We start from the raw sequence: 8,714 nt of genomic DNA on the forward strand, positions 1-8,714 counted from the left end.
TGGTATAGAATTGGAGAGATAACGAAACCAGTTTTAGTTTGTGATACCGTAAACGTCGTTACAAATTAACCGTTTTTTTGCTCAAGGTTTGTTAAAAAGCAATATTACTTATTAGTACGCTGTTCCATATTTGTTTTAAAGTATTCGTTTTTATGATAGATAGATAGATTTACTATACAGGGTTACTCGTAAATAGTATAACTTCCCAGAAAGTAAAGTGGAACATTAAAAATATTTTTTAAAACCGTCATATATCTAATTTCGACTTTGTTTCTTCGTGGATATGGTTCATTTTCATGAGCATTCTATTAGACTTTCGGCTTGGTATACTTTGTGACTAGCCCTGTATATATTGTGTGTCGTTTTAGTAGGTACAGTCAGCATGAGATATTACTGTCGGGAATATTTAAAATTGAAATGTATAATATTCTAAAAATCAGAATGATTACGTTAATATACAAACGTACAGTTTTTTATATTAAACACAAAGTATTGTGGAAAAATTATTTAAAATGCAGTATACATAGAAAAAAATAAAATAAAAGACTATATGAATCTTATTGACTATCATGGTAATATTAGGCTAATATCCACTTCTAGAAAGAGACATGTGCCATGCAAGGAAACGTTACTATGTTATGCTAATTGATAAAAAAAATTGTATATAATATAGGTAAAATTTCAATTTCGTAATATAAATAATAATGACCAAATTTATTTCTAAAAGGTATATTACATTCCGCCATGCCATTTTTTTTGTACGTATACTACATGTCTAATGTTGACTGAACCTGAAGATATTAAATTATTAAGTTAAAGTAATTTGGCCATTTCACAAATATTAAATGAACAACCTTATTTATTTGTACGTATATGATAGGAGAGATTACAAACAGATCGTTGGACGATCGTACATTATGTATTACAGTGGGCACACATATTCGGTTTGTCGGACGTTTATCCTTTGCGACTCCCGTTCCGATTGGCGCATTTACAAGGAGGGCGGGGCGTAGTACAGAATGCGCCAATCGACAGACGGCAATCGTTCGACTAAACAGAATGTGTGACCGTACTTAGTGTAAGTGCTAGTGAGGTTGGAACATGGGTCTCAAATAGCGACTAAGTCGAAGGTATTGTGAAGGTACAATCTCATAAACTGTAGGACGTTTACGTTTGAATGAAGTAAAACCACAGGTTTTACTATATTTAAACATACTGTGCACCAGGTCTATTTTATTAATTAAGATATTTGAAGCAATCAATTGAATTTCTTTTTTCTTTCATTATGAATCATGAATTATTTAACTTTCTACATGTAATGAATTTGATAAATGAGAAATATATATATGAATACATTAAGAATTAAGTTTTGCTGTGATATATTTAATTTAACAGTTGTTGTTGTATACCATCGGATGTCCATCTGGTGAAGTTGAAACTGTGACAACGTTAGAATAGAAAAAACTATCATGTTTGAATAAACAGTAAAGAGTCCTACAGTTTCTGAGTAATGTTATTACACTTAGGGTGCCAATTCTTGTATTGCTCGAGAAATATCCTCCATAAATAATATGTGTACCGGGTAGGCCTATAGGATATTTTTTTGTACAAACAAGATATCCCGAGCCCGCTGGATAAATGGTTACTATAGTTATATGTTACGAATTTTAATCATATGTTAGGGAGTCATTTTACACTCATGTTGTTGTATGCTAGAGTGTTGACAATATCTTTTGGAATTTCTCTATATTTTGTATACAGTCCAATATTTATTGTACAGTGTAATAAAATATCATGCATGTATACATTTTATGTTTTATTTGAACAACTGAGTAGTTTACAATAATTTTATTATTATAGATGATGATGATAATCATCATTTCAGTCCGGAAGACGTCCACTGCTGAACAAAGGCCTCCCCCAAAAATCTCCACCACTATCGGTCCTACGCTGATCGCATCCAAAGCTTTCCAGCGATATTGACCAGATCGTCGGTCTACTTTGTCGGAGGTCTTATAATAATTATTAATTTTAGAATTCAGATTTCAATTAATGAAGCTAAAATTGGTTCACATTTTTTTAATGAAACCGTAAAGAATATGACTGCTCACGACATAAACAGTATGCATGTGGAAATCGTCACGTATGAACAACCCCACTGTGATGCCCTTGGGTATCCTTAATGTGTTAACAACACATGCGTTCATGGACTAAGGTAATATTCTATATTCGGTGACGTAAAATAAAGCGGGCAAAATACCCTCTCCCAAGAATCCTGATTCGAAAGCGCAGAAAAATCTAGCATTACATAATTTGATAAATAATTTATGTAATCAATTGAAGAAACTTTTAGATAGGAGAACCTATCTAATATATTTAACACAGGCATCAGATCAGAAATACACATTGCTGTATTACATGGAAATGAAATGAGGACTAAATACAATGTTTTACAGTGCTTTGTAGTGAAATCGGCGCATTTATTACTAGCTAAAACATTGCAGGTACGCAAGTGTATTTATAAAACGGATTAAAACTGGTAAGGTATGGTGTAATTTCCCAAAAACAATAGTAAAATCTGTTTTTCCCGTGTAAATAGAACCGAAGGTATTACATGAATAATTTATTAAATGCATTAAATATTCAATAAAAAACTCACGATGAAAATTTGTTTTGGAAAGAAGTCCCTTTTTTAATAATAAAACGTAAAGCTTTGATATAAATCATCTTTTATTCATTTAATGGTCAAACAGGGGGAAACTTGTTACTAGCGAATTCCCAAGTGTTTTGGCGTACAGTTGCTCAGCTGGAGTTCGAGCTTGTTCCGCTGTCATTACATATATTTCGATTATATATATATATATATATAGCGAAATAATATTTGCTTACTTTAGATGGTAACGACTATTTTGAAGATCTGGTGGTGTCGCGGTTAATACATCACTTCGCATTCTAAAGGATATGGGTTCTATTGTACCAAAAAATATAAACATTTCATATTTGTATTGGACTACAGAAAACAAATTTAAGGTTTGAATTCAAATCAAAATAATCTTTATTCAAGTAGGTATAATTATCTTAATCTTTATAATCAGATTACGTATTTAAAGTATCCATAGACCTACAAAGCAGTGCTCAGTTTGGTACTAATCGACGCAGGTTGCTAAGTCCAGGATTATACAAGTACCTACCATTTAACCACGCAACTTCGTCTGCGTCACATTGCTGGCTCGATTTTACTAATCGTAACGTGATGTTATATGGCTACTCAGGCTTATGATACTCACAAATCATGTTTACTATTACTAAAAGATTTTTTCAATCGGTTCAATAGATCCAGGGATTAGGTAACCTCATAAGCTTTACCTCTTTATAATATTAATGATAGTATTACTGGTAGTAGAAGATAGTATTTGCACACGCTGGAACCTAAGTGGTCTCGGACAGTGCGGTTTCAAAGGAGCTTCCTCCCGCGTACACTTAGATTGTGGAATGAACTTCCTGCCGAGGTTTTCCCACGAGACTACAGCATGGGGTTTTTCAAGAAGGGTATATGAAGGTTTCTTAAGGTTCGGCAACACACACGTGACACCCCTGGAGTTCCAAGCGTCCATAGGCTACGGTAACCATTTACCATCAGATGGGCCGTATGCTTGTTCGCCACCATAGTAATATAAAAATGAAATTACATATCTACATAAATAAAGATAATCATAATTAAATTTGTATAAATTTAATTATTAACTTCCTAAAATGAAATTTCAATTTTCTTAGTATTTGTTGCTTTATTGTACTGTGTTGGTCCTTACGCACTTCTTATAAAATCTCGATTGTACCTAAAATATTAAAATCGTCAGATTTATTATTAGCTTTGCAACTGTGAAATAGTTTGTACATAATGTATAGATTTTAATTTGTTTCATATGAGATTTTTAACTATTGTATTGTATGATTAAGTGAGTAGTCGAATTCGAAAATTTGGATGCTAGTAATAAGAGATTCATGCAATTAGTACTATGGTGGAACGAATTTTAATTCGATTTTAAATTGGTCAGCCAAATAAATTCTGTTCAGCACAAATGAGATTGACTGGACTGTTCAAATAGTCGACATTATCCGATTGGATACACAAAGGCCACGGATCAATTTGTGGTTGCGAGTCGTCATTGCTTGTTACGCTAGGCTACGGCCTAGGTTCGTTTGTGTGTAAACGGAGCACTGTAAATGTAAATTGTATGTACCTACCTAGTAATAGCTATGCCAATACTCAACATCATTGTTACTTGATAAAAAGAAACAAAAATTAAAAAAATAATATATTTTTTAAAAGAACTCACAGTCCATGGCCCGGACTAAAATAAAGTATTTTTACACTTCTTCTAGTACACTAGTGGTGCCCGTGTGTAGGTGACATCAATGACAATCAACAACAAAAAATAACATAGGTATTTTTATTGAATACCCATAACACAAGCTCTGCTTAGCTAGATGGCGCTGGGTGAATTGTCCTGAGATATTATTATACTCACAAACTTACACGTTTATAATATTAGTAACATAAGTGATTGACTTACTGTTTAAATCTCGAACACAAGGTTTGAGATATTGTTAATAATCAAACTTAACTACCAACAAACACACACATACATTTACGGGTATATCTGCTATCGGCTTTCCGCCTGAACAGCTTTACACCCTCATCAACTCGACGAAAACTATTGCAATGTGTCATTACGGACCGACCATTCCAAACTGGTCTCACCTTTCTATCACATACCACACTGTCAACATGATCGATGCAGGTCAATAAGAATGGTCATTTAGAAAGGCTTATTTGTGGTAAGATGGTCCTCGTTAGTGTCTACTTATTAGTCAATCGATAAGCATGTGGGAGATAAATTCAATTTCTGGGAACGGTCTTTAGGGAGATGTTACACTATCATATATTATTATATAATAATCTCCAACATGTATATACCTACATACATGGGATTTATTATGTAACTGGTACACAAGCCAATGGCCTGTCTACTAGTAGTAAGTGGTAACCGTCATCTGGACCTATAAATGGATGTACTTTATTATCATATGTGACGTACGTGATACCACTCATTCATTGCTATTTTGGAGTAAGACTAAGTTATTAATGGTTTGATGTCACAGTGACCTGTAATTGACGTATCTTATCATTAAACAGAAACTTATGTTACAAAGCAAGCTCTATGGCGATTGAAATAGCAGAGTTAGAGGTACCCACGTAAAAAACTTTATACATAGTCTACTTCGATGAAATCATATATGTATTCATATATATATTCATATTCATATATATGACAGTGAAATTTTACATGAAAACAGAATAGACAGAATGGCAGAATTTTATTTATTTATATATTTTCGGAAAACCTATTTACAAACTTAGTTATAAACATAATTTAATCAGAAGGGCCACTTACAGGTTTTCACGGATAGAAACGTAATATAAAATAAATTACAGTACTAACACGACAGGCGTGTATGTGTCATAAGTACTCATAAAATTGTATATAAAAAAAATAACAATCGACTAAATTAAAACTTATGGTGAAACTAACAAACATTTTAAAATAATGAATTATAAATCAAAGAATTCCCTGCTCATCACGACCCTCGCTAAAGATATTCCATTGGAAAACAAATCAATATCTAATACCCTAATTAATCTATTGAAGTTATTACTTTCTTGCCACATATTTTAGGACAAGTGGTTCCCATGTCTTAAAAATATTCTGCAAGAGGGTAAAGTAGGACATGAAAGTTTGTGTAGGCGAAGCTGCGTGTAACAGCTACTAGACAAAAAATTTAAGACACTTCATGATGTTTGTGACCAATGTCTACAATAAAAATAACATCGTATTCTCGTAGCATATCTCGTAATGTGTGCTACGAAACCTGTAGCGTTTGTTGTATTTTGATTAATTGAAAGGTGTAGTAGATATTAAGTACTTATTAGTCATTTATAGTAGTGCAACTTAAATGAGAGTGATACACGTCTAATGCGTACTAAAATTATGAAGTGGAAAATGTATATGTTTTATACTTCTTCACGACTAAAAATACGTCTTGATGATTTTTTTTGTAGATTATAATGAAATGGTGCACCCGCCTGCGCTATCGGTTTACGCTGGCCGGGCACCAGTGGAGGATGATAAGATGAGCATGAGGTCAGGTCAGTCAGCCCATCATGAGAAATTAACTAGGGATTAATTACGATGGTGTCCAGGAGGAATCGCGTGGAGGTCAAACTGACATGGTACATTGCTAGCAATGAGATAATCAGTCTGCATTACTAACAATCCCCTTTCCCCCGTCTTAATGAAATTAGATATGTATAGAAATAACAATATTCTATAAGGGGGTGAAATATGGGATGGAAGTTTATTTCAACAAAGTGGGTGGCAAAGTACAGCTAGAAAAAAAATATAATATAACTTACACATAGCTATTCCGAAACATAAAAAAAGAAATGTAAGCACGAACGCAGTTTTTTTAATTGTAACAAAATATCTTTAATAGAATTATCTGTAATAAACTATGTAGGTTTATTACATATAATCAAATCTACCGTTATGTCTGAATGTAGTTAAGCCTAGAAAAACTTACAGGAAACTCTACTTTTCCTCTTTTTAAATGAGATTGTACTTTATATTACTAAGCAAAATTTATATTACTAAGAAAATAATGCAGTGTGGTGCAGGAGGCAGTAATAACACTCGGGTTGGTGTATACTAGTGCATAGGTAGTATTGGGTATTGTTCTGTGTATTAACACTTTAGACCCAGGATTTGGCCAGACAACCTATTCAAGATTTAAATCTACATTATCTAAAATACAAACGTCGTCATTATCAAATAACAGATGAGGCTAGATGTTCCTTATAACGTATCCCCTACTATAAGTATCAGTATTGACATTACTCTGTTGTTGACGTTGTCATTATCTGACTGAACAAAGATTGAGTGAGTAGCGGATTCTGTGTTGATTGTCGCATGCCTTATCCTTGTTAATGTATATTTGTTTAGAACAACATTTATTTAAAATTTATTTATTTAATTTATTTAAAAGAGCAACACACAAGTTCTTCCTCTATCTTCTTGTGATGAGACTGCGTTCCGAATGAGTGGTAGAATAAAAAAAATGTGACTACTTAAAAGTGTTTATATTAAGTTTATATCATATGACACGTCTTAAGAGACGTAAAATACAAAATGAAGTCTGTTCAACAACCTGGCATAAGCTGGAATATCTGAGGCTGGATTCTCAATGAAAAATTACCTCTCACGATATCAGATAGTCAACAAATCTGCTTATAGTCAGGAAGACTGATTGCATGATATAAAAAAAAATATTAAGTTTATATGAGCAAAGATTATTTCTAATTCTATTCATTTCAATCAACATCACGAACTATTGTATCATTCTTATTATAAACAAGCTATCATAAAGGTTTTGCTGCTGATATAAAGCCACAAAATAAACTATTATTACTATTATATGCGTCCGAAGACGCGGACTCAGCTAGTATAGACTAGAAATTGGTGGAGGAGGAAACACACGAGAAATCACTCGTGTAATTTCACCTTAAGCGGTGCGTGACGCAGTTCAACAGCAGACTGAACGACACGTAGGTGTCAAGTTTTGAATAAGAATAGCGACGATATTCCGCGATGACTTGGCCGTTTCACGTGAATGAGTTCGGGCGTGACCGTATTACCGAAATGCGGAATTCCGCATTACGTTTACCCACGAAATTGTAACTTCTCATAACAAAGGATCCATTGAGCCTTTTGCACTGATTTAGAAAAATAAATTAGAGTTTAAACAGCAATGGACACAAATTAGAAACGGTACAGAAATATCAGTATGTCAGTGTAGAGTAAAATGAAGGGGTCCTAAGCTGTCAGCTTGTCAGACAATATTGTTTGAAAGCGCCAACGTGAACTTTGTAACTTTGTTTTACAAGATAATAAATAATACTAGTGTTGTATTTTTGATGAAATTGTATACTTCAATAACGTTAAATTGTATATGTAATTGTAAGAGATTGCTTTAAGCTATAAGTCGCCTTTTGTTTAGCATATTTATATTAAGTTTTTTTTTTGTAAATATATTTTTGTGCAAAATAAATAGTTATATTATTATAATGATTTGATTTATAAATAACTTGCTACTCGCCCCGGCTTCACACGGGTGTACATGTATTATATAGTAGGTATACCTTCTCTATTTTACCTTCCTCTAGAATCATTCTATTTATTAAACCATAGATAACATAAATTAAACAAAACCGTTTCAAAATCCGTTGCGTAGTTTTAAAGATTTAAGCATACATAGGGACAGACAGCGACAGCGACTTTATTTTGTATTATGTAATGATATGTTACATATACTATAATAAAATTAAAGGTAACATCAATGAATTCAATGACATGATCATTGAATCTTTTAAGAAATTTTGTATGCTTGTCTGTGCATTTATGCACACTAATCTCTAAATTAGATGCGTACAATATTCTCGTAAAATTGTTTCGTTTAAAATTTTTGGTTCGAACAACAAAAATTTAAAACTTATTATTCGGAATACCAAGCAAACAAAGTCGCGGCAGCAACTTATACAAAAATATAAGACCCTGATTCAATGGGCATGTAATTAAAGAGTCTCATATTGGCAATCA

The sequence above is a fragment of the Achroia grisella genome, unplaced genomic scaffold (genome assembly GCF_030625045.1).
Source record: "Achroia grisella isolate CSIRO2021 unplaced genomic scaffold, CSIRO_AGI_Agris_v1 utg779, whole genome shotgun sequence".
Lineage (NCBI taxonomy): Eukaryota > Metazoa > Arthropoda > Insecta > Lepidoptera > Pyralidae > Achroia > Achroia grisella.